Raw genomic sequence first — 25,816 nt, 5'->3', positions numbered from 1 at the left:
CTACTGTACGACAGGCAGAATACGGCCCCCGTAATCTTACCGTACACATTAAGGCACAATCCACTCCCATAGTAAAAAATCAATAAAACAAACAATATCCCCGCATAAATATTGGTTATAACAGTGTAAAGGTAAATGAAAATAAATAAACCCGGGCAAAAGGTATCTTATAGTCCACAACAAGAAAGTCAAATCCTTCAATGGTAAAAAAACTAAAAAATCTAAACGTGTGTAAAAATTGATTATATTGATGGAAAGTTGAAGGTATATATTCAAACCCCGTCACTGCTGCCCACACCACTCATTTTTATCACCAGCAGGGGAAAATAATATCCGTCTGTTTTATCTACCCAGTCTTTTACATTTACCTGTTCCCCAGTACGCCAAAATAAACGACAAAATGCTAAAATAAACAATAAAATGCAAAAGTAAGAGGGAAAACGCTAAAATAAACGAGAGAAATCCTGCTTCAACCATGACACCCGAGAGATACATGGCCGCCAGAAGTTAACGCTCAGACGCTGGATATATTGGCGAATTCTAAAGTTTGTTCACGTTACTTCCAGACGATTTATTTCAACTTACGAAAGGCTTCCCGTGCTAAAGGGGCTAGTGAAGGCTATATCCAATCCCTCTTGCTTGGAAAATTTCGCCTTAACAGAAGATAACGCTTAGATTAAAAAAAAAGAAAGAAAAAATCCCGAGCTGTAGATTAAAACACTGAATATAACTGCAGCGACGCTACTGCAAATCTAAATTAGTATACTGTACAAAAGCTGCAAACTACCTTTCATACATCCTCAGCGAACTGAAATAAGTATCGAAGTAATTTGTTCGACACACACACACACACACACACACACACACACACACACCCTACTGCTTGGAAAATTTCACGTTAACAAAAGATAACGCTTAGATAAAAAAAAAAAAAAAAATCCCGCGCTGAAGATTAAAACACTGAATATCATTGCCGTGACGCTCCTGCAAATCTAAATTAGTATACAAAGGCTGCAAACTACATTTCGTACATTCTAAGCGAACTGAAATATGTAGTGGTAATTTGTTCGACACACACACACACACACACACACACACACAAACAAACAAACAAACACACACACTTTTTCAGTACGACGATATTTTTTTTATTCACAGTATTCTATCTCCAGACCATTACATCAGCCTAGGAGAGACTTTTTGGAGTGAATTGAAAGCCTTCATTTACCGCCTCATTTGTAGGGTTTGCTCAAAAACAAAATCACCTGGAAAGTGCAGGAATATATATATATATATATATATATATATATATATATATATATATATATATATATATATATATATATATATATATATATCAACTGACAATTTTTTCCATCTCTTATTTCGCTCATATTTCAGGGTCACCAAAATAACGACTGTGCTAAAAAAAAAAAAAATCCCATGCCATATTTTCTACTTTAATTTTCCTTACTTCAGATTAAATCATTTAGCATAAGAAATAATTCACACTAAGGGGGTAAAAGTCACCATTCGTTAACCGCTAAGTAAAAGACACTAAACTGAATACAAATGTCTGGTAGGAGGAGGAAAACAAAATAATAAAAAGGGGTCACCGTAGAGAAAGAGTAAAATTCCAGAAACACTGGTATGTCCCCGAGAATTAACGGCGAGGGCGCGGCTTGATAAATGATATTAATGAAGCCAGGGGCGAAATAAATGACCCGCTTTAATTATGCTGACTGTAATCAAAAGGAAGGAGAAAATAAACGGTTAGGGAAAACGGAGTGGTGTAATTGGGGTAACGCGTTTAGGAGGGAAAAATATACAGAATGAAAATGGAGAGAGAGAGAGAACAACACAAGAGAGAGGTGTACGAAAGAGATGAAAGAACAGGAGAGAAAGGTGGAGAACAAGCTAGGAGAGTAAGGAAGAGATGAAAGAACAGGAGAGAGAGAGAGAGAGAGAAAATCTTAACCTATTTTCAGCTCTTTTTTTTTTTTCTTTTAGCTCTTAGCAAAACAGTCACAGCAGTCAAAACAACTTGGATTCGGTCTGCGCGGGAAGTCTGAAAAGAACCCGCCAACTAGCGTGATTAATTTCGCCATATTTGTTGCATTGGGCGGCCGGCATTCAGCCACACAATGGTCAAATTATGAAATACCAATGAGCAATTTCGTGTGCTGGTCAAAATACCATGAATGCCTGCGTTCTCTCTCTCTCTCTCTCTCTCTCTCTCTCTCTCTCTCTCTCTCTCTTTCAATATCAGCTGCGTGCGTTACAAATGGGTGAGGTTTTAATATCCCTCAGCCGGTATTGTTGCGTTGCCGAAGTTGCCAGTGAATTGTTTAAATCTTCAAAGGGCAGGGCCTCTGGTGGATATTAAATCTGTAACGACAGATGATTTTCTTAAACTAAGCAAATGCCTTTACCATGTGTCAACAACATCGATTAACCTTTTAAAGGCCATAGTCTGGGTTCTGCCAGACGATTTCATTCAGCTACAGGAATCCACTTGCCTCTCTCTCTCTCTCTCTCTCTCTCTCTATATATATATATATATATGCTCAATCGGTAGAGAGGTGGCTTGCAGTCCTTACGGACCCAGGTTCGAATCCCGGCTGGGGCAAGGAATAGTTTAAGGATTTGAATTTCATTAAATCAGGCTTTACTGATCTACCAGAAGACCCGCCGACATGTCGTAAAAATACCCCCGCTAATACCAATACACCAGTCCTGTATGAGGCAGCCCTAGCATGTATTCAATATGGACGGTGGGTGTTAGCGCCGAAGTGGTGACATGTAGAGGTGTATGGTATGTAGGAGGACTACTGGGCCTTGATAGCAGGCTGTGAAGCCTATGCCCAGAGTCGGACACACACACACACACACACACACATATATATATATATATATATATATATATATATATATATAGATATATATATATATATATATATATAATGTTTTTTCTGTTTGCGTTGCGACAGTACATTTTTATATGCCACCTAAGGAACCGGAGAAAATCCATTTGTTTAATGATTACCAGTCTAACTACTCTTCATCGCACACATATAAAAGGCAAAGACGCATCAGTTTATATAAAATATTGCTCCAGTAACGGTGGATTCCCAAACTCCTTCCAAATGGCCAGTGTTGTACGTGTGCACTTCTGCCGCATTTGGTATTAGTAAGTACTGTTTCAACAACAGGAGGAATATACACTTATTTATTTATATTTGCTCTCACATCTATCACCCCCTCTCTCTCATGTGTTTACATACTCGAAAAAAAAATATATATATATATATATATACTGTATATTAATTCTGAGCTCAGCATCCAGAAAAACGAGTGATCAGTCTTGACGGTGTTGAAAAAATCTCGTTCCCCCGAATCCTCCAAGCGCATATAAACAAAGGCTCTCTCGTGGCTTTCCCTCTTCGTCAGCTGTCCGAGGGTGATGCTTACGGGCCTCTAGGGAGCTTACTGGGCAACTCTGGATCCCTTGGGGAGATGTGGGGAGGAGGGGAATGGGGAGAAATTGGGTTTGGGAGGGAGAAGGGAAGAGTTAGGGTTGGGGAGAAGGGGGGATGGGAAAGGGATGGAGGGAGAATGTTCGAGAATGCAATGGCTTTGTTGCATGGAGATATGGGGGGAGGGGGAAGAAACAGAAGGGACAGAGGAGAGAGATGCAGGAGAGGGCTGAGCGGGGATAGGGAGAAGAGGAAAGGGAGGGCACGATAAAATGAAAAAGAGGAAAGGAGGGAAAGGGTGGGAGGAGGGCAAGCAAGGCCGGGGAGAACGGATGGAAGGAGAAAGGTGAAAATGTTAATGAAAGGGGTGTAAGTGAACAACGGAGGTCTAAAGGGAGGAAAAGAGAGGAGAGGGGGAAAGAGCAGTGGGAGCGAGAGGAGAACAATGAACAGGAGGAGGAAGAGAGGAAGGGCAATTGAAAAGAAAGAGAGAGAGAAGGGAGAGTGTTAAAGGGAGAAAGGGGAGAACATGAGAGAAACGAATGGTTCTGTTGCAAGGATATGAGAAAGAGAGAGAGAGAGAGAGAGAGAGAGAGAGAGAGAGAGAGAGAGAGAGAGAGAGAGAGAGAGAGAGAGAGAGAGAGAGAGAGAGAGAGAGAGAGAGAGAGAGAGAGAGAGAGAGAGATTAAGAACGCTGGAAAGAGGGTAGGGAAACCAGAGTGAAATGGAGGAAGGGCTGGAGAAATGAGACAATATAAGAAAAAAGGATAAGTTTGTTTTGTGGGAGATTAGTGCCGGTAGCATTGTGGGTTGGTGTGGGGAAGATTATGAAAGGGAAGGGGAGGATTAAGGGAGAGGAAGAAGGAAGGGTGGGAAAGAGGAGAGGGTGGGAAAGAGGAGAGGGAGAGGAAGGGGAAAGAGAAAGGGGTGGAGGGAAGCAAGGGACGGAAGGGAGAGGGGGGGGGGAGAGGAGGAGATACACGAGAAACAAAGAACTTGAAAAGATAAAGAAGGAGGAGAGGAGATGGAAGGAGAAGAACGATCGGAAAGGAAGAAAGTGAATGAAGAGGAAGAGGAGAAAGAGAGAGTAAGAAAAGAGGATGGAAAAGACGGGAAGGAGGGAAAGAGATGATTGGGAGGAGGATAGGGACAGAAGAGAAAAGTAAGTGAGAAGGGGAGAGGGAGACGGAATCAAGCAAAGAGGCCGAGGACGATTACGAGTACGAGGAGGAGGAGGAGGAGAAGGAGAAGGAAGAGGAGGAGGAATCACGAGACGGGAAAGAAATATAGGAAAAAACCAGAGAAAGCTACGAACTGAGAACCATTGAGGGGAAGTAGAGGGTAAAATATGAAAAGAAACATGGGAAACGAAATAAAACTGGAGAGACGCAAAGGAAAAGTACCGGTATTTGTAGAAGAATAGGTGAGTAGGAGATAAGAAAGTTTGGACGAAGGAGGAAGTAGACTCAGAGAGAGAGAGAGAGAGAGAGAGAGAGAGAGAGAGAGAGAGAGAGAGAGAGAGAGAGAAATATATATATATATGTGTGTGTGTGTGTGTGTGTGTGTGTGTGTCACGCACTGCAACATGCAGCCCTCATGCTGCAAGTGATCATCTTCCACGGCACCTCGATTTTTTAATCAGACTTTCAACTGGTTTTCACTCTCGTCTGTGTCACAAATACGGTACATTGAGCATTATGGCTTGATTAATGAAGGACAGACCCCTCTCAGAGAAATGCAGTTAAGTCAGACACAATGGTTGGTGACTGAAGCAGCCATAGTCAGAATTTTGAACCATTGGATTAAGCTCAAAACTTATTCTGAACATGCATGGAAAGAAGAACGCTGTTATAATGCTGAACTCTTTTATTCAGTGCTTTGTGATTAGAAAAACTGTATTTAAGGTGTTTTTAAAGTGCACTCTCAGAGAAGTTCATTGTCAACAAAAATTTGATGAAGTGAATGAGCCAACAAAATTGCTGAATGATTTGCTTCAGCTGACTGTCTCCCTGTGCTCTAGGATCGTCATCCCAGGAAAAAAAAAAAATCAGAATGTGACCCAGTAGCACGTTTCCTGGATCCACACCCTTATTTGGATTATAGTTTGAGAGAGAAATGAGGGACTGCAAGTTTCCTGGTGAGACTGCTATCCGTAAAAGGAGTATTATTATTGAACTTGCAAAGCAACTGCGTAATGGCATTCCTGATAACGTTCGTGTCATGCAGCCAATGTCAACAGTACAGTAGGTGCAAATGAATGTTTGCAACAAATTAAACCTGGGATTCTGAACTTCAAAAATGTTTGTTGGTGACAAATACTCTCACCCTCATAGACGTTCAGTGGAGAAAATTACACTACACTGTGTGGAAACAAGCTTCAGACACAATTCAACTTCGGGCAGAAGTAGCAGATTACAAAGATGCCACTGGGGAAAACCCGTACACTGACCTTTCTCACCCATCTCGATGAGTAGTCTCATAGCCACATGCTGATGTTGAGCGTCTTTAAACAAATGAACATTGCGATGTCAAAACGCTGATGGCAACTGAAGTATATTCGTCGAATTTACGTTACATTGCGTTTTCCTCATATCGTTATTCTGATAATTATGCATTCAGCCTACGTGGGTCACTTGCAGTGTTTTCATTGTTAACTTTATTGTAGTCTTTACATTCAATAATTTAGCGACTTCTAGCGACTTTAGGGACCGATCTAGCGACTTCTGGTTTGCATGAGTTGGCAACTCTGCTAATAATGAAAAGCGATATACTGCACAGCAGTTCACAAACCATATAAAGTACAGTACGATCAGATACCAGCCTCGTTAAGTCTTAATAAATATTGTAATTATCATACAAAGCGTTTATATCTGCGGACTATAATCAAAGGTACTGACAGGTCTGTTCTTGTCAAATATTCATGGTATGCAAATTTTAGCAGTGTTCGCACTGTGCAAGAAACTTCAGTGAAAGAAGACGCTAAATACTGTATTATTTTTTATTTATACAAAACACAACTGTGAGCAAACTGGTGGTGGATCGTCTGAGAATGAGTTGTTCAGTGTCGAGTTTCCCGGGGCTGAGTTGACATGGATCAGAGGGATGATATGTTGATGATGATGATGATGATGAAAGAAAAATGTGTGCTATTCAACCAGGTGGAGGAAGGAGGAATGGAGGATGAGAAGGGAGTGGGGATAAAGAGAAGGGGGTCAGCTGCTACCGTGTTACCCAAAAGGAGGAAGCAGGGATTTATAGGAGGGGAGGGGGAGGAGTGAGGATGGAGGAGAGAGATAAGGGAGAGGGGGAAAAGAGAGGAAAGAGATGGGAGACAGGGATGGGGGAGGGGGGAATGGAAGACAAGGGGGAAGGAAGAGGAGGTGGAGGGGATGAGGGATGGACAGGAAAGAGGGGGAAACGGGATGGGGGTAGGGTAAGGGTGATGGAGGGGGAAGGGGGAGGATGTGACTGCACCCTAAAACTTTTATGAGGGTCGGACAGAGCATACTGATGATGCTGTACCTAGTCAATTATACTCTCTCTCTCTCTCTCTCTCTCTCGTATATCTTATTTATGCACTCTTTTCTAAACACACACACACACACACACACACACACAGTAATACCACCCAGATCTAGATTTAACATTGTAAGTCAAAAACAGGCTGGGACGATGGGTGAGTGAGTTATGTGCCCATTTCACAGGTCTGCTTGTTTGATTGTTCTTACTATCGTTTTTTTATCTTTTGGGGGGGATTCTACCTTCACCTCATGACAACACTCCTGTTAGTGGGAAATGGGTCTCTCTCTCTCTCTCTCTCTCTCTCTCTCTCTCTCTCTCTCTCTACATACGTGTGTGTGTGTGCGTGTGAAGAGAGAGAGAGAGAGAGAGAGAGAGAGAGAGAGAGAGAGAGAGAGAGAGAGAGAGAGCAAATAAGCAAGCGGTAAAGGCGTTTAAACTCAGTGTCAAAATAAGAGAAAAAACCGAAGCGAAGCAGACACGAAACTGGAGATGGAAGGAGGGAGGAGGGGGATGGAGAGGGACGGGATAGGATGGAGAGGGACGGGAGAGGATGGAGAGGGACGGGAGAGGATGGAGAGGGACGGGAGAAGATGGAGAAGATGAGAAAACGGGGAGATAAGGAAAGCGTGAGAGACGATGAGACAGAAAAAGAGCGAAGGGGAGGGGATGGAGAAGAGTGAGAAGGACGAGAAGAGAGGAAAGGAGAACAGCAGAGAAGAGGAGAGGAGTGGAGAGGAGAGGAGTGGAAGGGTCATGAGAAAGTGGGAGGGGAGACATGAGAGGAGAGGATTGGAGAAGATGAAAGTGTGGGAAAAGAAGAGAGGAGAGGAGAAGGTGGGAAAGAAGAGAGGAGAGAAGGTGGGAGAGGAGAGAGGTGAGGAGAGAACAGGAAGACAGAGAAGAGAAGAGGAGGGGAAAGAGGAGAGGAAAGGGAGGGGGGAGAGGGAAGGGGAGTGATGAGGAAAAGGCTAAATGCAAAAAGCAGTAGGATAGCGAAGAGGAAGATATGACTGGGATTCATGCTGACTGGTGTTGATATGGGAGGAGGTGGAGGAGTTAGAAAAAAGAAGAAAAATACCAATAATGATGATGATGAATGGATGAGGGAGAGGGCGAATGGAGGAAGATGGTTGGTGAAGATCAAGGAGAACAATAATATTAATCTGGAACAGGAACTAAGCAGAAAAAAATATATATGAAATTGAATATCAAAAATAATATTATAGAGAAAATTAAAAGTAAGGGGATAAAAAGGCGAAGAGGAAGATGATGTAAGAGAATACTACAGGAAGATATAAGAGGAAAGGAATGAAAGTGAAGAAATGCAAGGCTGGGAGGATCAGACTACACGCAAGAGGAATTAAGAGAAAGACGATATAAGAGGAAGAGGATAAAACAAAACGAACGCAAGGGGAAGAGTACTTAAGAGAGCGAGTGTCAGACGGAGAGACTCAAAGAGGAGAATCTAAAAAAGATGATAAGGAGAGAAAATGGAAGAGAAATTGGATTTAAGACAACGAGGTGCCAGAGGAGGTGGAACAGAGAGAGAGAGAGAGAGAGAGAGAGAGAGAGAGAGAGAGAGAGAGAGAGAGAGAGAGAGAGAGAGAGAGAGAGAGAGAGAGAGAGAGAGAGAGAGAGAGAGAGACAGACAGACAGACAGACAGACAGAGCGAAGCCTATGAAGAAAAACATTGAGGAGGAGATGGATTAAAGATAAAGGGAATGAAGAGAAACAGGATCAGATGCAGAGAACATGAGGAAGACACACTATGAGAATGCAGAAGAGGAAGAGAACCCATGAAGAAAGGGATCAAGGAGGAGGAGGAGGAGGAGGAGGAGGAGAAGGATCAAAGGGGAAGGGCATGTAGAATAAGAGAACATAAGAGGCAGAAAGTCTAAGAGAGTGGAGATCTCAGAGGATGCGGAGCGTACGACTCGACACACACAGCAATGTTGACTCATACCTTCTGTGCCGGGTCTGCCAACCAGCCTCTCAAACACCACCCCACACCACACCACGTACCTGGGGAGAGAGAAAGAAACACGGATGAAACTTTATACACCACGGACACGGAAAATAATGTCAAAGAAAAAAGAAATGAATACGCCAAAGGAATGATGGGAATGAAGGAATTTTGAGTACTAAAGAAAACATGTCGAGATTTACCGTGAAATATTTAAAACTACATAGGTGTTACCCCCACTGGCGTGTCCCAAGTAAGAATAAAATTATCACTTTCCAAAACACAATATGGTGGTGCTACAACGTTTTCAGTGTTAGTGACCTGGAAAAAGAGTTCATAATTACATCCATCCATCCATCATCCAATCCTACAATGCCCCCTGAGGAGAGTAGGAGCCCGGGGCTAAGCAGTTGGTCCCGACATTTAAGATGAGAATGACCAGCCTCACTCATCCCTGAGTGGCATTACATGAGCAATCAACCCCAACCACCCCTTGGATATAAACCTTCACCGGCTCAATCCGATTGGAGCGCAATAATTACTCACTAAACCACCTGGCGCCAAAATTTGGTTATATGGTTACCACCCAGCGTAGTAAATGGTTTCCTGATGTACAAGAAACCATCTGGCTTGTCACTCAGTATAGAGTCACCCACAGAAAGAAGGAAGAGGAAAGAATGAAGGAATGAAAGACAGAAGAGGGAGTGTAAAGTTACCCGTAGGCAGAAGGACAAGGAAAGAATGAAGTAAAGAAAGACAGAAGAGGATGGAAGGAAAGAAGGATGGAGGAGAGGAAAGGGCAGACACCCGACAGCAGCACTTCATCGAGTGAGTGGATGGTGAGCGCCCCCACAGACCACTAGAGTATTGGAAAACGCCATATTGCAAATGGTAGCGTGGTTGCCTCTAAATCTGTGTGCGCCCTGAGGCTGGGCTCTAAACCCAAGTCGTAGTGGACTTCCTATGTGGTTGGTAGTAGCATGTCCATTCATATGCTGTCATATGTTCATTTTCTGTCCATTCAAGCCGATGACGTGACTACCACTGACACAGATGCGGGTATTGAAAACATGGTGTCGAGGGGTACACAGATATATACATTTTAGTGATTTCTGTGCTGCAGTTACTACACTATACCAGGAGCTGATGGGCTTGTATGTTTTCTCTGACCTGCAAAAAATAGGTCTTGCACAGGAGTCTGTGCTTACATTTTTCTTGATAATCTGGTGTGCCTTAAGGACTGGTATGCAGTTACACTTGTAAGTAGTAATCACTATTTCCATCCCCCTGCCTGTCTCCTTGTAGCCCGAAATCAGTGAATGGCAACTTGGGTTAGAGTTGAGACAATACCAAAAGGATAAATTGAGAGTAGGGTGATGGGGAGATAGTGGAAGATGACAAACGTGACAGGTTTGTGGATTTGACTGCTGGGGAGGTGGATAAGGAGGTGGTTTTTGCTTCCTACAGCACACGTAAAATTAAGTAGCTATTTTTTTTCCTATGTATTTTACTACATCACACACACACACACACACACACACACACACACACACACACACACACACACACACGTCATTAACCCCGGTCGGTAACTCTGCACTGAGACGGGCTATGCAAATTGCTCTCATTATGCTAATTAGTGCCCATACGTCGCTTCCGGCAGGCCTGGGATGATGGGGAGAGGGGGATAGAATAGTAAAGGGATAAGGAGGAAGGAAAATGGGGGATAGAGACCCGATAGCGAGGGTTAGAGAGAAGAAAGTACGGGAGAGTTAGGGAGATAACTTTAGGGGAAAGGGGGATGGGAAAATGAGGGGTCTGGGAGGAAAGGAGAGGAGAGAGAAAGGGATGAAAGGAGAAGAAAGTTAGAGGAATAAAGAGGAGAGGAAAGGAGCATAGGGCGGAGGGAAAGTGTGGGACGGAAAGAAGATGGAAATGAAGGGAGGGAAATTAGGGAGGAAAGGAAAGGAGGGGAAAGGGGTAACGGATAGGTACTGAGAATGGGGAGGTGGAGGAAGGGAGGGAGAGGAATGTGTAGAGACGGAGGTGTGAATGGGAGGAGGTGGGTGGGTGGGAGAGTAGTGACAAGGGGATGGGGGAGATGAAAGGAGAAGGTGTGAAAGAGAAGGAAATGAGGAGTGGAAGGGAATTACACACTAACGCACGCACGCACATTTCTCTCTCTCTCTCTCTCTCTCTCTCTCTCGCTCTCTCTCTCTCTCTCTCTCTCTCTCAGCCATCACAGACTTAAAAGATCTTCCAGGCATCTTATCCATCTCAACTCCCAAGAAGTCTTTCCGTTTAAACTCTGTCTGTCTGTCTGTCTGTCTGTCTGACTACCCGATTCGGTATTAAAAGTCTTATTCTGAAAAAATCTTATCGGTTTCTTCCTTCCCACAACTTGGAAGAAACTTCCGCGCAGTATTTTGAAAAGATTTATTTGCAAAACTTAAGTGAGCTAAAAGTATAATTCTAAGCTGCAAATCTAACCCTAAGTTGTTGCTTAAGCTGACATGGTATTCTGTTGATCTTTTCAGCTATTTGTCTATCTATGATTCGGTTTATTATTCATCCTATCAGTATCTGGTTATCTATCTCAGTGAATCAGTCAATCAATCAATCTATCTATATCTATCTGTCTGTCAATCAATCTATCTGTATCTATTAGTCACTCAGTCAATCAACCAGCCATTCATTTATTCATTCATTCAGACAGGCAGTAAGTCAGTCAGTCAGTAAGTCGGTCGGTCAGTCTCCCTGTCAGTCTGTCAGCATTTATCTCTCGATTAGTATGTCTGTCTGTCTGTCTGTCTATCCCTTAACTGTCAGTCTCATAATCTGTTCTCCCTATCTATCGATCTATCTATCTGTCTGTCTGTCTATCTGTCTATCTATCTATCTGTCCAATGTGAGGGGATGACCGACTAAAAAGTGATCTAATATTTCTTTCCCACTCACCAAGGATCCCCTTTAATTCATCTCCTTCTCCTCCTCCTCCTCCTCCTTCTCTTCTTTCTTCCTTCTCCTTCTCTTCCTCCTCTTAGTCTTCCTCTTTCTCCTTCTCCTCCTCCTCATCATCATCATCACACACCACCCTAGCCCATACATCTTCCCACCTTTTTTTTTCCTCTTCGTTTCTAGTTCTTCTTCTAGTTTGTACCACTGAAGGGGTGGAAAAGGAGAGAGAGAGAGAGAGAGAGAGAGAGAGAGAGAGAGAGAGAGAGAGAGAGAGAGAGAGAGAGAGAGAGAGAGATTACTAAATAAAACAGCAATAATATGAATCTCACCAAATATGAGATCATCGGTCGGTAATGTCAGAGAGAGAGAGAGAGAGAGAGAGAGAGAGAGACAGACAGACAGACAGACAGACAGAGAGCTTACTAAGTAAAGCAGCAATAATATGAATCTCACCAAATATGAGATTATCGGTCGGTAATGTCTGAGAGAGAGAGAGAGAGAGAGAGAGAGAGAGAGAGAGAGAGAGAGAGAGAGAGAGAGAGAGAGAGAGAGAGAGAGAGAGAGAGAGAGCTTACTAAGTAAAACAGCAATAATATGAATCTCACCAAATATGAGGTCATCGGTCGGTAATGTCAGACGTGGAAACGAATTACTATGGAATCGAGTCTTGGTGTGATGTGGTATGGTGTTGGTTTGGGGTGTGGTGTGGTGTGGTGTGGTGTTTTGGGGTGTGGCGTGGTGTGGTGTTTTGAGGTGTGGCATGGTGTGGTGTTTTGGGGTGTGGTATGGTGTGGTGTTTTGGGGTGTGGTGTGGTATGGTGTTTTGTAATGTGGTCTGGTGTGGGATGTGATGCTGTGTGGGTTTCGGGTGTGGTGTGGTGTGGGTACAAACACTCAAACTTTACTGACATGTCAAAAAATACTCTTATCCAGTGTCAATGCCGGAATGATTTGGTTCCTTCTTAATATGATATCCTCATCTCTCTCTCTCTCTCTCTCTCTCTCTCTCTCTCTCTCTCTCTGTTATAATTACGAGGCGAGATAATATTTTCCACATGTAAAGTCATACGTATCCCTTCTCCCTCAGCACCCGCGATGAGATTCAGTATGTGGTCAGAGGTGTGTGTGTGTGTGTGTGTGTGTGTGTGTGTGTGTGTGTGTGTGTGTGTGTGTGTGTGTGTGTGTGTGTGTGTGTGTGTGTGTGTGTGTGTGTGTGTGTGTGTGTGTGTGTGTGTGTGTGTGTTTGTGTGTGTGTGTGTGTGTTTTGAGGTAAGGATGTGGTCAGGATTGTGCAACCACCAACACCACCACTACCAACACCACTGCCACTAATGCCTGTAGTCGTGGTGGCCATTGCGTGTCCCAACAATTGTACCTAGATTGAGGGGCATTCTCAGTTACCTGGAAAGTTTCGTATCACATCGTCCTTAGCGACTTATTTTGCGTATTTCACCTGAACATTCCCGTGTATTTTATTTATATCTCTTTAACCCACTGCATCCTGGTGACGTCCTTTTACACTTATACTGTTTTCTTCATCTCGGGAATGATATCTAGAACTGAATCTTAGGGACATTATCTAGTCTTTTATTTTCGATGACCATATCCTAAGCTGAATAATATCGTCACGGGATGGCGAGAATAAAATGAAGATGTCTGAGCAAGCAGTATAAAGAATAGGCACAATTTTCTCTCTCTCTCTCTCTCTCTCTCTCTCTCTCAAACATAAATACAAGCAAACACACACACACACACACACACACACACACACACACACACACACACACACACACACACACACACACACACACACACACAAAGGTTTTCACATGCACATCTTACTCAACACTTAAAAAAAACAAAAAAAAAACAGCGGTAGGGAGGGGGTTGGGGTGCCTTCTCCAGCAGCAAGGAGTGGCAACCATCCACTCAGCGGATCATACAAGGCGTGAACGTGTATAAGAGAGGTGATGGGCCCTAAAAGAAGGTGTATGCATGCCGGGCGCTACAATACACCACCACCACCACCACCACCACCACCTCCCCCTCCTCCTCGTCCTCCTCGTCCTCCTCCTCCTCCTCCTTTGTTTAGGCCAGCAGCATAGACAATAGGCATAACTCGCTCTCTCTCTCTCTCTCTCTCTCTCTCTCTCTCTCTCTCTCTCTCAGCCTCTCTACTCTTCAATCACTAGCTAGCTTCCTGATCAAACGCTCTCGCACACCCACGCTCACTTCCATCTCAGTCACTCTAATATCCTCTTTTTATTTCACAGCAAAACAGACTCAGCTGAAAACTATAAATAACAGCAGGGAAACAATGGAGAGTGACTAAACTGCAGGAACAAAGACAGGAATAGTGAGGAATCCTATCGGGAGAGAGGGAGAAGGAAGGGGATGACAGGGAGGACAGGTGGAGAAGGAAAGAGAGGGAAGAACTAAGAGGGAAAGGTGAAGAGGCAATGAGGAGGAGGGAATATGAGAGAGGTGGGGAGGGAAAGAGAGGGAGGGGATGTGAGGGAGAGGTGGGGAAGGTAAATGAGGGAGAGAATATGAGGGAGAGGGAGGGAAAGAGAAGGAGGGAATATGAAGATATGAAGGAGAGGTGGAGAGGGAAAGAGAGGGAGGAAATATGATGGAAAGGTGGAGAGGGAAAGGGAGGGAGGGAGTATGAGGGAGAAGTAGAGAGGGAAAGAGAGGGAGGGAATATGATGGAGAGGTGGAGAGGGAAAGAGAGGGAGGGAATATCAGGGAGAGGTAGAGAGGGAAAGAGAGGGAGGGAATATCAGGGAGAGGTAGAGAGGGAAAGAGAGGGAGGGAATATCAGGGAGAGGTAGAGAGGGAAAGAGAGGGAGGGAATATCAGGGAGAGGTGGAGAGGGAAAGAGTGGGAGGGAATATGATGGAGAGGTGGAGAGGGAAAGAGGGAGGGAGTATGAGGGAGAGGGGGAGAGGGAAAGAGAGGGAGGGAGTATGATGGAAAGGTGGAGAGGGAAAGAGAGGGAGGGAGTATGAGGGAGAGGGGGAGAGGGAAAGAGAGGGAGGGACTATGAGGGAGAGGTGGAGAGGGAGGGAGTATGAGGGAGAGAGGGAGAGGGAAAGAGAGGGAGGGAATATGAGGGAGAGGTGGAGAGGGAAAGAGAGGGAGGGAATATGAGGGAGAGGTGGAGAGGGAGGGAGTATGAGGGAGAGAGGGAGAGGGAAAGAGAGGGAGGGAATATGAGGGAGAGGTGGAGAGGGAAAGGGAGGGAGGGAGTATGAGGGAGAGAGGGAGAGGGAAAGCGAGGGAGGGACTATGAGGGAGAAGTGGAGAGGGAAAGAGAGGGAGGGAATATGATGGAGAAGGGGAGAGAGAAAGACGGGGAAGGAGAGGGAAAGTAAGGGGAAGACAGGAAGAGAAGCAGGGGGAAAGAGTGGAGGAGGGAGAGAAGATAGGGGTAAGGGGTAGAGGAGGGAGGCAGCTGTAGTTTATGGGAAGAACAGAAAGATGGAAGAAAGGTACAGGATGAGAGGGAGGGAGTTGGGTGAGAAGGCAGAGGAAGGGAAGAGGGGACAGGATGAGAGGGAGTGAGGTGGGTGAGAAGGAAGAGGAAGTGAGGAGGGGGCAGGAAGGGAGGGAGGTGGGTGAGAGGGAAGAGGAAGGGAGAAAGGGTCAGGAAGAAAGGGAGGAAGGTGGGTGAGAGGGAAGAGGGAGATGTAATAAAGGAGGGAGAGAAAGAGCAAGGAATGGGGACAGATGAGAGGGGGGAGACTGAAGGAGGTATTGGGGTGGTAGAGGGAGAAGTGGGATAGGGAGGAGGTCAGAAGAGGGGGTGGGAGAGAAAGACGTGAGGGGAGAGGAAGAGGGGGAGGAGAAAGGGAGGAGGAGGAGGGGGAGGAAGAGGAGGATGAAGGGGAGGAGGAGGAGAAAAGGAGGAGGAAGAGGGGGAGGGGGAGAAGAAAGGGAGGAGGAAGAGGGGGAGGGGGAGAAGAAAGGGAGGAGGAAGAGGGGGAGGGGGAGAAGAAAGGGAGGAGGAAGAGGGGGAGGGGGAGGAGGTTAGAGGGGGATCAAGGGATAACATAACTCATAGAAGCCGCTAAAGGGAGGCAGGTGGGCAATATTGAGGAGGAGGAGGAGGAGGAGGAGGAGGAGGAGGAGGAGGAGGAGGAGGAGGAGGACAGAAAAGGGCATGGGAAGGAGTGAGTGAGGATACAGGAGAAAGCAGAAGATGGGAGAAAGAAAAGAGAGGAAGAAGGACAGGAGGGTTAGGATGGTTGGAGGGGGGGGAAAGGAGAAAGAAGAGGTGAGTAGGGAGAGGAGATGGGAAGGGTGAGTAAGGAGAGGGAGGGAGAAGGTGCAGGGGAGAGGGGAAATGGAGGGAGGGTGGGAAGGGGAAGGGAGGGAGGATGAGAGGGGAGAAGAGGGAAGAGTGAGGGGAGGAGGAGACAGGAGTGATGAGAATGAGAGGGGGGGAGGGGAATAGAGACGATGCATGCAACAGGTGTGTGTGTGTGTGTGTGTGTGTGTGTGTGTGTGTGTGTGTGTGTGTGTGTGTGTGTGTGTGTGTGTGTGTGTGTGTGTGTGTGTGTGTGTGTGTGTGTGTGTGTGTGTGTGTGTGTGTGTGTGTGTGTGTGTGTGTGTGTGTGTGTGTGTGTGTGTGTGTGTGTGTGTGTGTGTGTGTGTGTGTGTGTGTGTGTGTGTGTGTGTGTGTGTGTGTGTGTGTGTGTGTGTGTGCGTGAGTGCGTGCGTGCGTGCGTGCGTGGGGGTGAAGCCATCTGTGTGCCTGCAGGTGGATTATGTTCAGAGTCGAATGCGTTAATAAAAAGTGTGTGAGTAACTGGGTGGGAAAAGGGAGGCAGAGGCAGGGGGGAGTGATGAGGCAGGAGGAGGGAAAAAGGAGGAAGGTAGAGGCAGGAGGGAGGTGTTGTGAGGCAAGTGAAGGGAAAGGGAGGCAAGGAGAGGCATGGTGAGGCAAGGGAAGGAAAGGGAGGCAAGTAGAGGTAGGAGGGAGGTGTAGTGAGGCAGGGAGAGGCAGAAGGGACGCATGGTGAGGTAGGGAGACGCAGAGGGAGAGAGAGGGAAGCAGGATAGGCAAGAGGCTGGTGGATGTAGGGTGATGTAGAACAGAGATTTGGCAAGGCAGGAAGAGGCAGGAAATGACAAGGAATGGCCGACAAAGCAGAATGAGGTGAAGCAGAAAAGGCAGACAAAGCAACATGAGGCAAGGTGAAGCACACAGAGGGAGGTAACGCAGCATGAGACAGGGTGAGGCACGTGTGGTGTGGTGAGGCAGGTGTGGCAGAGTGAAGCAAGTATGATGTGATGAAGCACATAAGGGTGAAGCACGTGTAATGTGGTGAGGCAGGTGTGGCAGGGCGATGCGAGTGTGATTTGGCGAGGAAAGTGAGGCAGGATGATGCATGTACGGTGTGGCGAGGCCGGGTGAAACAGGTGAGGCAGAGTGAGCGATGTGGTGTGGCGTGTGAGGTGAGGCAGAGGCAGGTGTGGTGTGGTAGGTGAGACAAGGTAAGGAAAGTGTGGCGTGTGATGTAAGGGAGAGTGACGCAGGTGTGGTAAGGCAAGGTAAGGCACGTGTGGAGTGGTGTGGTGAGGAAGTGTGAGATAGGTGTGGCGAGGTGGGAGGGATGGAGTGTCAGCCACGTGCCACAATCAGACACTCGAGGCAGGTAAGGTTACAACCCCATCATTTTTTATATAAGCTGAAAACATCTGATACCTTCCTTCCACTCTCCACCACTGGCCAAGGACACTGATATAAGGGTTAATTATACGCAGCGAGGTATATAATTAACAACATCAGTATCAACTAGAGAGACACTCAATGAAGTGCATCTCTCCGACAAGGGCAACGTAATTTCCAAACCACTCTTCATAATGGGTTAGGTTTTCTCATCAAAGATTGGGGTTTCGCAAAAAGTGTTTTCCGGATCCAGAATGTGTAATACGACCAGGATCGCTCCCCAAAATTAATCAATTGTTCCCTGGGACATGAGCTACCCTGCCTGCTCACCAAATTTGGTCCAAAATCTCCCTTTTAGTTTTTTAGTATTCCTGCTAACAGACAAACAAACAAAAACGGGTGAAAACACTCTTCTTGTCGGAGAGAATTATAGGCCTCCCCGCTTGAAAGTCTAGGAGGTTTTTGGGTGAGCGAGGTTGCTAATGTTGTTACTTTAGTTAGAAAAGAAGTACGCCCTCTCTCTTGCCTGATATTATTAATGTAAACTTTCAAATTATGATAGGAGTCACTAATGTATTACCAGTTACTTTTCCATAAGCCTTTCAGCGACGTGCGTAAATCAGCTGAAGATTAAAGTTAAAGAGAGAATCCAATTTTGCCACTCAGTATATTCCTTTTTCTAGCAATATGGACGCGAACTTTGAGAATTTTCTCTTCGGCAACATATAATACTGTTTATGAGCTTTTGACGATTTCCGCTGATTCGCTGTAGCTTTAATAGTTTCAGAGATAAAACAGTTTTGGTGCTGTGCTGTCTACTAACTTTTAATGTCCTCGCCCGATCGTTTTGCTCGTTCGCTCGAACAATAATTATTGCACTAGGTATACAGTGATGAAGATCAGTTGGTTAAAAGCAACTGGAGCTCAGTCTATAATCCTCTTACCCTTTCCGCGTGAGGGTTCTCTCCCAGGCTAAATAAACTTGTCTGGCATGTGGTGAAATGATATACAGTCGTGTTTGGACTGAAAGAGCAAAAAAGTTCTTTAAAAAAAAGTTCGATATTCACAACAATTATTTCCGGAAGATGCTATTCTGCTTAGTGGAACCCGACAGGATTACATACTTTAGTTAGATGATTCGTTTTTATGTTCTGCATATCACCAGTCGATTCTGTTCTACTTAGAAGAAACCCTGGATGAAGATATGAAGAGACTGGAGTTTTCCTTAGCTGACTTGACTCACATGTCGATAGCCAGAACAGCTTTAGTCTTCACAATCAGTGATGCACAACGCTGTTTGTAGCGTTTTTGGGAGCACAAAGGCACGTTTATAAGAAAATCACTAAACACACACACACACACACACACACACACACACACACATATATATATATATATATATATATATATATATATATATATATATATATATATATATATATATATATATATATATATATATAATCCCTCTAGTCTGTCTGTCTCTGTCTGTCTGTCTGTCTGTCTGTCTGTCTGTCTGTCTGTCTCTCTCTCTCTCTCTGTCCCCCTAGAAGCCCCTCCTAGGGTGTGTTTGTGAGTTAGGACATAAATTCAGAGCAATGGTGGAAACTTCAGGGAGCGGGGTTGACTAATGTGTGTGTGTGTGTGTGTGTGTGTGTGTGTGTGTGTGTGTGTGTGTGTGTGTGTGTGTGTGTGTGTGTGTGTGTGTGTGTGTGTGTGTGTGTGTGTGTGTGTGTGTGTGTGTGTGTGTTTCTCTCTCTCTCTCTCTCCAGATCTCATTTCCTGTCTCTCCCCCTGCTTCACCCACCTCACCTCTTCACATTACACTTTATTTCCCTCAGTTTTCCATTCCTTCTCTTTCTCTCCCTCGTTTTCATTTTCCTCCTCTTTCTCTTTATTTCTGTCTATCGAAACTTTTCCCTTCCTCGCTTTTCAGGTCCCTCTTCTTACTCCTCTTCCTTTTCTCCATCTTTATTTCCTCTTCCTTCTCTTCATCCTGTTTCTATTTCTCGTTTTCTTCAAGTATTTCCGACTTATTACTTTCCATTAATAGTTGTTGTTGTTCTTGCTCTTCTTCTTCTGTCCATCTAGCTTGCCAACCATCCATCCTCCCCCCATTCTTCCTTCCTGCCTGCCTTTTTATTTTTCCTTCCTTCCACCTAATACCTCTTCCTTCCTTTCTTTCTTCCCTTCGTGCCATCCTTATTTCTTTTCCTTTCTTTTGCTCTTCCTTCCTTCCTTTCTTCTTTCCTTCCTTCCTTCCTTCCTTCCTGCCGTCCTTCCTTCTTTCCCCTGGTAATTCCGACACCAAATAATTACATCTTCTCTCCTCAGACCCCCCTTTCCCCCCTCTCTCCTCCTCTTTCCTCTCTTCCTTCACTCCTCTTTTACTTTTCTCTTTGTTCCTTACGTATTGCTTTCTTTTTCTCGGAACTATCTTTCTTTCCCTCATCCTTCCTCTTCTTTCATTCTTCCTCTCACTTTCTTCGTTTGTTCCTTTGTCATTTATGTTCTCTCTCTCTCTCTCTCTCTCTCTCTCTCTCTCTCTCTCTCTCTCTCTCTCTCTCCATGCGGTAACTGAAGCAACTAGCAATAGAAACCAATAGACACAGGAAAACGAGTGGAAGTGAAAAAAAAAGAAAACAGTGAGAAAATAGAGACAGACAGAGAGAGTGAGAACCAGACACAGACAGAGAAATAGGGACTTAAAATAGAAAGGCGTTGTGGAAAAGCAACTGATTGGAAGAGGGGGAGACAGTGATAAAAGTGAGAGAGAGAGAGAGAGAGAGAGAGAGAGAGAGAGAGAGAGAGAGAGAGAGAGAGAGACAGACAGACAGACAGACGGACAGACAGAGACAGACAGAGATCCTCGGCCTGCATCGAAGTGGTCAGTGGTTTTGTTGTTATTTGCTCTTTCTCTCTCTTTTTTTTTACCCTCCACCTGACAAAGTCAGAGGGGGGTGTTGTTATCACTGAGATCAACAGATGTCCGTCCGTGACGTTAGGCGGCAGGGCGGCTGGCCAGGCGTAGAGATTTCGTTTCCGAGCCAGAACTCAGAAAGTGTTCACTGTGGAGTTATGAAACTTCACACAGTTATGTGTTTCATAGTGGACTGGTGTCTTTTGGTGGGTAGAATGCTGTGTCTTAAGTATTATTTCTTTAAATTTAAAATAATGGAAAAGCAAAAAGAAAAAACAATCCAGAGATTTTGATGCGACTGCGCAAGCAATCTGAAGGGCCTAGGTTATGTGTCCTCAAGGCGTTTTCCTTAAGTAAACCTTTAAAAGAAAAGATTGGGGAGGGGTGAGGACCGTTATGCGTCTTGGTTAGGTGTGCAGGGAGGTGGGGGGTATGTGCTTGGTCAGACGGAGGGTTACAACAGAGTAGCTTTGCCTATGTTTCCCCTCCTTTTCTCTTTTTCTCTCACCACTGAATCGGCCAAGAACAATGCATATATCTGTATTTTCGTTCAGCCTCTTACTATTTTTTTTTTTAGCGCGTCTGTTAAAATGAAGAAGAAGAAGAAGAAGAAGAAGAAAAAGAAGAAAGAAACGAGGAGAATATCATTCACGTATTATTATTAATATTATTATTATTATTATTATTATTATTTTAGCAGCAGTGGTAGCAGTAGAAGCAGTAGCTAAGAAAAGAGAAGACAGAGCAAGGGACTAAAGGAATAATTGAGGAAAAATGCTGCAGAGAGAGAGAGAGAGAGAGAGAGAGGAGAAACGTAAGGAAGCAATATGAAGAGAAAGTGATAAAAGAGAAGCAATGAAGAGGAATGAAAAAGGAATAGGAAGAAGGATTACGAGTGAAAAATGAAAGTAAAACGACAAAAGGTGAAAGAAGTCGCGCCAAAAGAGAGGATAAGAAAAGAAAACGAAAAATACTGACAAATTATAATAAAGAGGAGGAGGAGGAGGAGGAGGAGCAGGAGAAGGAGAAGGAGTGAGGGGAAGCTGGATGAGGCTGAGAAGAGATAAGAACTTTATTTACTTTCACGTCCTGGTGTCAAAAGCTCCCGAAGGCGACGCGGCAGCTGAGAAAGGGAGATTACACACGACACAGCCTCATTAACAAGTACTGGATTACCTCTGAAAAAATTAGGTAACAAAAGCAATATAAGAATAAAATAAAATCGAGTACAGTTTTTTTTTTTCTCCACCTCACTGTGAATTGGTTGTATGGAAGTAATAATCCGCCATACTCGACTATGCTATTATACAATACCCCAGTCTTTCGGTGCATTTTTTCCTAATCAGTTAAGAATAACCAACCAGTTTGTCATAAGTAAGGCAACGTATTTTATTCTGAACAGAGCTAGACGATTATACGAAGTTCAGAAGACGTTATCAGAGCAGCTCCTGAATTAATAATAATAATAATAATTTTTTTTTTTTTCATTCATTGCCAGACGCCATGTATCCCAGACGGGGTGGCCAATGGCTTAGAGTTAATTGTTTTACAGGGAGGGGCACTAATCCTCCACCAACCCCACTTGATACGTAGGGATGCCAACAGCATCTGGTGTTCCCAGGCGGTCACCCATCCAAGTACTGACCCAGCGTTGCTTAACTTCGCTGATCGGACGGGAAACGGTGTACTCAACGTGGTATGGCCTAAATGGCTCGGTTGGTAAGCTGCTGTACTCAGGCAGTTGCAAGCGCTGGTTCGAATAATAATAATAAAAATAATAATAATAAATCATATAATCATTGTCATTAACATTCTTCTTCTTCTAATGTTCAATTGCTTTACATTACCATCATCATCATCCTTCACTCCTGTTCTCTCCTTTCTTCCTCTTCCCTTACCTCCCTTCCCTTTCTCTGCCATCTCTTTATTTCATTTACGTACTTCCTTTTCTCACGCTTCCCTCCTCCCTACCCTTCCTCTCTAGTTTTCACTCCTTTTTATCTTCCCATCCGCTTCTTATCCCTTTCCTTTTCCTTCATTTACTACCCATTACTTCCCTTATTTTTTACTCTCTCTTGGTATAATTTTTCTTTCACTTCCCATCCCTTCACCGTCCCTTCATTTCCTTTTCCTTACTTAACTCTCCTTTTCATCTTCTCTTTCTAATATCCCTCCAATTCCTCCCTCACTTTATCCTCCCAATCCTCCCTTTCTACTTTTTACACACATTCCTTGCTTTACTGTTACCGTATATATTCATTCCTTCTTTCCTCTCCCTGTTTCTCTTCTCTAGTACCCCTGGCTCCCCTCCCCCTCTTCACACTCCCTTATCTTCTTATCATCTTCATCTTTTCCCTTACAGCCCCCCCTCCCGTCTCTCTCTCTCTCTCTCTCTCTCTCTCTCTCTCTCTCTCTCTCTCTCTCTCTCTCTCTCTCTCTCTCTCTCTCTCTCACACACACACACACACACACACACACACACACACACACACACACACACACACACACACAAACCCATTAAATCTTCTTTAATGCCCCCTCTCCCTCCCCTCCCCTCTTCACCCATCCCTTCCCAACACTTATTCTTCCATCCCATGCTTTCCCTTTCCCTTTCTCCTTCCTCATTTCTCTCCTCTTCCTCATCTCCTCATTCTCCATTCTCCCCTGTCATCCCCATTGTCTCCCTTTTATCCATACTATTTCCCTCCTTATTTCCTACCCAAAACAATACATCCTCTCCTCTCCCCCATGCCTCAGTCCAACCCCACCCATCTTTCCTCTCACCAAGTCAGCTCTCCCTCGCTCCCCACGTCCTCCCCTCCACAGTCCTCGAAACACTGATTTTTTTTTCTTTTTTTATCTTGTCTTGCTACCTTACCTTACGCTTTTTAATACTTTTGCTTATATCCAGCTTAAAAAAACACGAGAAACCTATCAAGGTCTTTTTGTTTGCTTTCCTTTATCGTTTTTTTTGGTAAACACTCTCAAAACACGATTACCCCATTTCTCCTCTTCCAGCCAGTCCCCTTCTCTTCTCCCCTCCCCTCCCTCCACCCCTCCTCTACCACGACTGGGGTATTAGGAGGGGAAAATGGAGCGGGGCGGGGAGCGGGAGGTGGGGAGCGGGGGTTGATGGAACTTGATATCTGATATGGAGATTTACAGCAGTGACAAAAAAGGAAAAAATCCTATCCCCTCTCTCTCTCTCTCTCTCTCTCTCTCTCTCTCTCTCTCTCTCTCTCGGATTTTTCTACTAATTATAGCATTACGGTCTCACACCCACACCCACACACACACACACCCACACACACACACACACACACACACACACACACACACACACACACACACACACACACACACACACACACACACACACACACACACCTACTCTCTCTCTCTCTCTTTCTCTCATCAGTCTTTTTTTTGTCCCAGTACTTGTTTATAATGCGTTTGTCTGCTTGTGTTATTTGCATCCTTCTCTCTGTCCACCCGTGTCTGCCTCATTTGTACATTACACCCCGTCTGTCTGTCTCATTTCTACTTTACTGTGTTTCTGTCTGACTGAATTTTAATGTCTGTCTGTCTTTTCTGCCTATCTCTCACTGGTATTTTTATGCATCTTTGTCTGTCTGTCTGTGTGAGATGTGTTTTGCTGTATATGCCTGTCTTTCTGTCTGTCTGTATTTGCCTGTCGCCTCATATTTTGTCATTCGTCTCTGTTTCACTGGCATATCACTGTCAATTATTTGTATTTTTCTATTTTTTTGCTGTTTTGTCTGTGTTCTGTTTAGTCGGTCAGTCGAGTTTTTTTCTTATTTGCATTTTAATATCTGTCTGTTTCACTTCTCTTGTTCTCTGTCTGTCTGTCTGTCTCTAATCTGGGCAGGCCGTAATGCAGCCTCTGTGTCGCTGTAAATGGACTCCACTCTTTGTCACCATCCCGCCTCTGACACATTTTTTGCGTTTCAGGGGGACCTGGGATGGAGAAGAGGAAGAAAGGAGGAGGGAAGGGAGGGAAAGGAGATGGAAGACAGGTGAGAGAAAGGAAGGAAGGGAGGAAAAGGAGAGAGGAGACAAATGGGAGAAAGGATGGAGGGAAGGGAGGAAAAGGAGATGGGAGACAGGTGAGAGAAAGGAAAGAGGGAAGGGAGGAAAGGGAGATGGGAGACAGTCGAAAGAAAGGAAGGAGGGAAGGGAGGAAGTAGAAGGAATGGAGATGATGGAGGAGTAAGGAAGAGGGAAAGGAAGAAAAGGAAGAGATGGGAAGCAGAAGAAAAAAAAGATGAAGAAGGAAGAAGGAAGGGGGAAGGAGGAGGAAAGAAGGAGAAAAGGGGAGAGAAACGTTGGAGAAGAAGTAAGTGAAATAAGAAAAAGAGAGGGCAAGGATGGGGAGAATAATGGAAGAAGGAAAGGACAAGGAGAAGAAGAAAGATAGCGATAAAGAAGGGGGTAAGTAGAAAAGAAAGACCAGGAGGACGAGACGGAGAGACTGAAGAGAGGAAGAGAAGGGTTAAGTTAGGAAGGCAGGAGGGAAAGAAGGGAGGGACAGAGAGGAAAGGATGGAAAGGCGGAAGAGGGGGATGAAGAGACCGGAAAGAAGTGAGAAATATGCAAAGAATGAGGAATGGAAGAAAACTGGAGGAAGAATGGGAATAAGGGCAGGAAAATGGAGGAGGGAAAGAGTGAAGGAGAAAAGGGGGACAGAAGAAAAGTAGTGAGAGAAAATGAAAACTAAGGAAAGGGAAATGTGAACTATGGAAAGTAAAATAAACAGAGAAATGAAGAGAGGACGAGCAAACGAAGAGGAGAGAAGAGAAGGGAGGGAGAGGGAAGGGAAGGGAAGAGAAGGCAAGAGAAAGGAAGGGTTGGGAAGGGAAAGGAAGGGAAAGGAAGGGCAGAGAAGAGAAGAGAAGAGAAAGGAAGGGAAGGCATGGAAAGGGAAGGGAGGGAAGAGAAGGGAAAGGAAGGACGCAAGGAAGGAAGGAAGAAAGAAATTATAAATAAAGAAAGGAAAAGGAAGAAGGGCAGCGAATAAAAATGAAAGAGGCATGAGGTGAAAAAGAAATTTAAAGGAACGGAAAGGAAAGACAAGGAAAGAAACTGAAAAAAATGAATGAACATAAAGACAAGAAAGGAAAACGTATTAAAAGAAAAAAGGTGCATTGAAAGAATGAACTCACAGAAAGTAGGAAGGAAAGACTGAAAGACAAGACAGAAAGGAAGGAAGGAAGAAGGAAGGAAGAAGATAAGGCAGGAAGGAGGGAGTGAGGAAACGAAGGAAGGAAGGGAGGGAATG

The 25,816-nt window shown here is 44.7% G+C and overlaps 1 protein-coding gene and 1 pseudogene across 1 annotated transcript in view; both read right to left on the bottom strand.

Annotated features, from left to right (window-relative positions):
- Positions 1-25,816, bottom strand: part of LOC145392990 (fat-like cadherin-related tumor suppressor homolog) — a 569,943-nt gene that overhangs the window by 458,214 nt on the left and 85,913 nt on the right. The window lies entirely within an intron of this gene.
- On the bottom strand, positions 22,115-22,228 carry LOC145393177 (5S ribosomal RNA; annotated as a pseudogene).

Source organism: Coenobita brevimanus, chromosome 23, assembly GCF_032717465.1.
Source record: "Coenobita brevimanus isolate Jiangsu-jjx chromosome 23, ASM3271746v2, whole genome shotgun sequence".
Lineage (NCBI taxonomy): Eukaryota > Metazoa > Arthropoda > Malacostraca > Decapoda > Coenobitidae > Coenobita > Coenobita brevimanus.
This window is presented reverse-complemented; position numbering and strand designations above follow the sequence as displayed.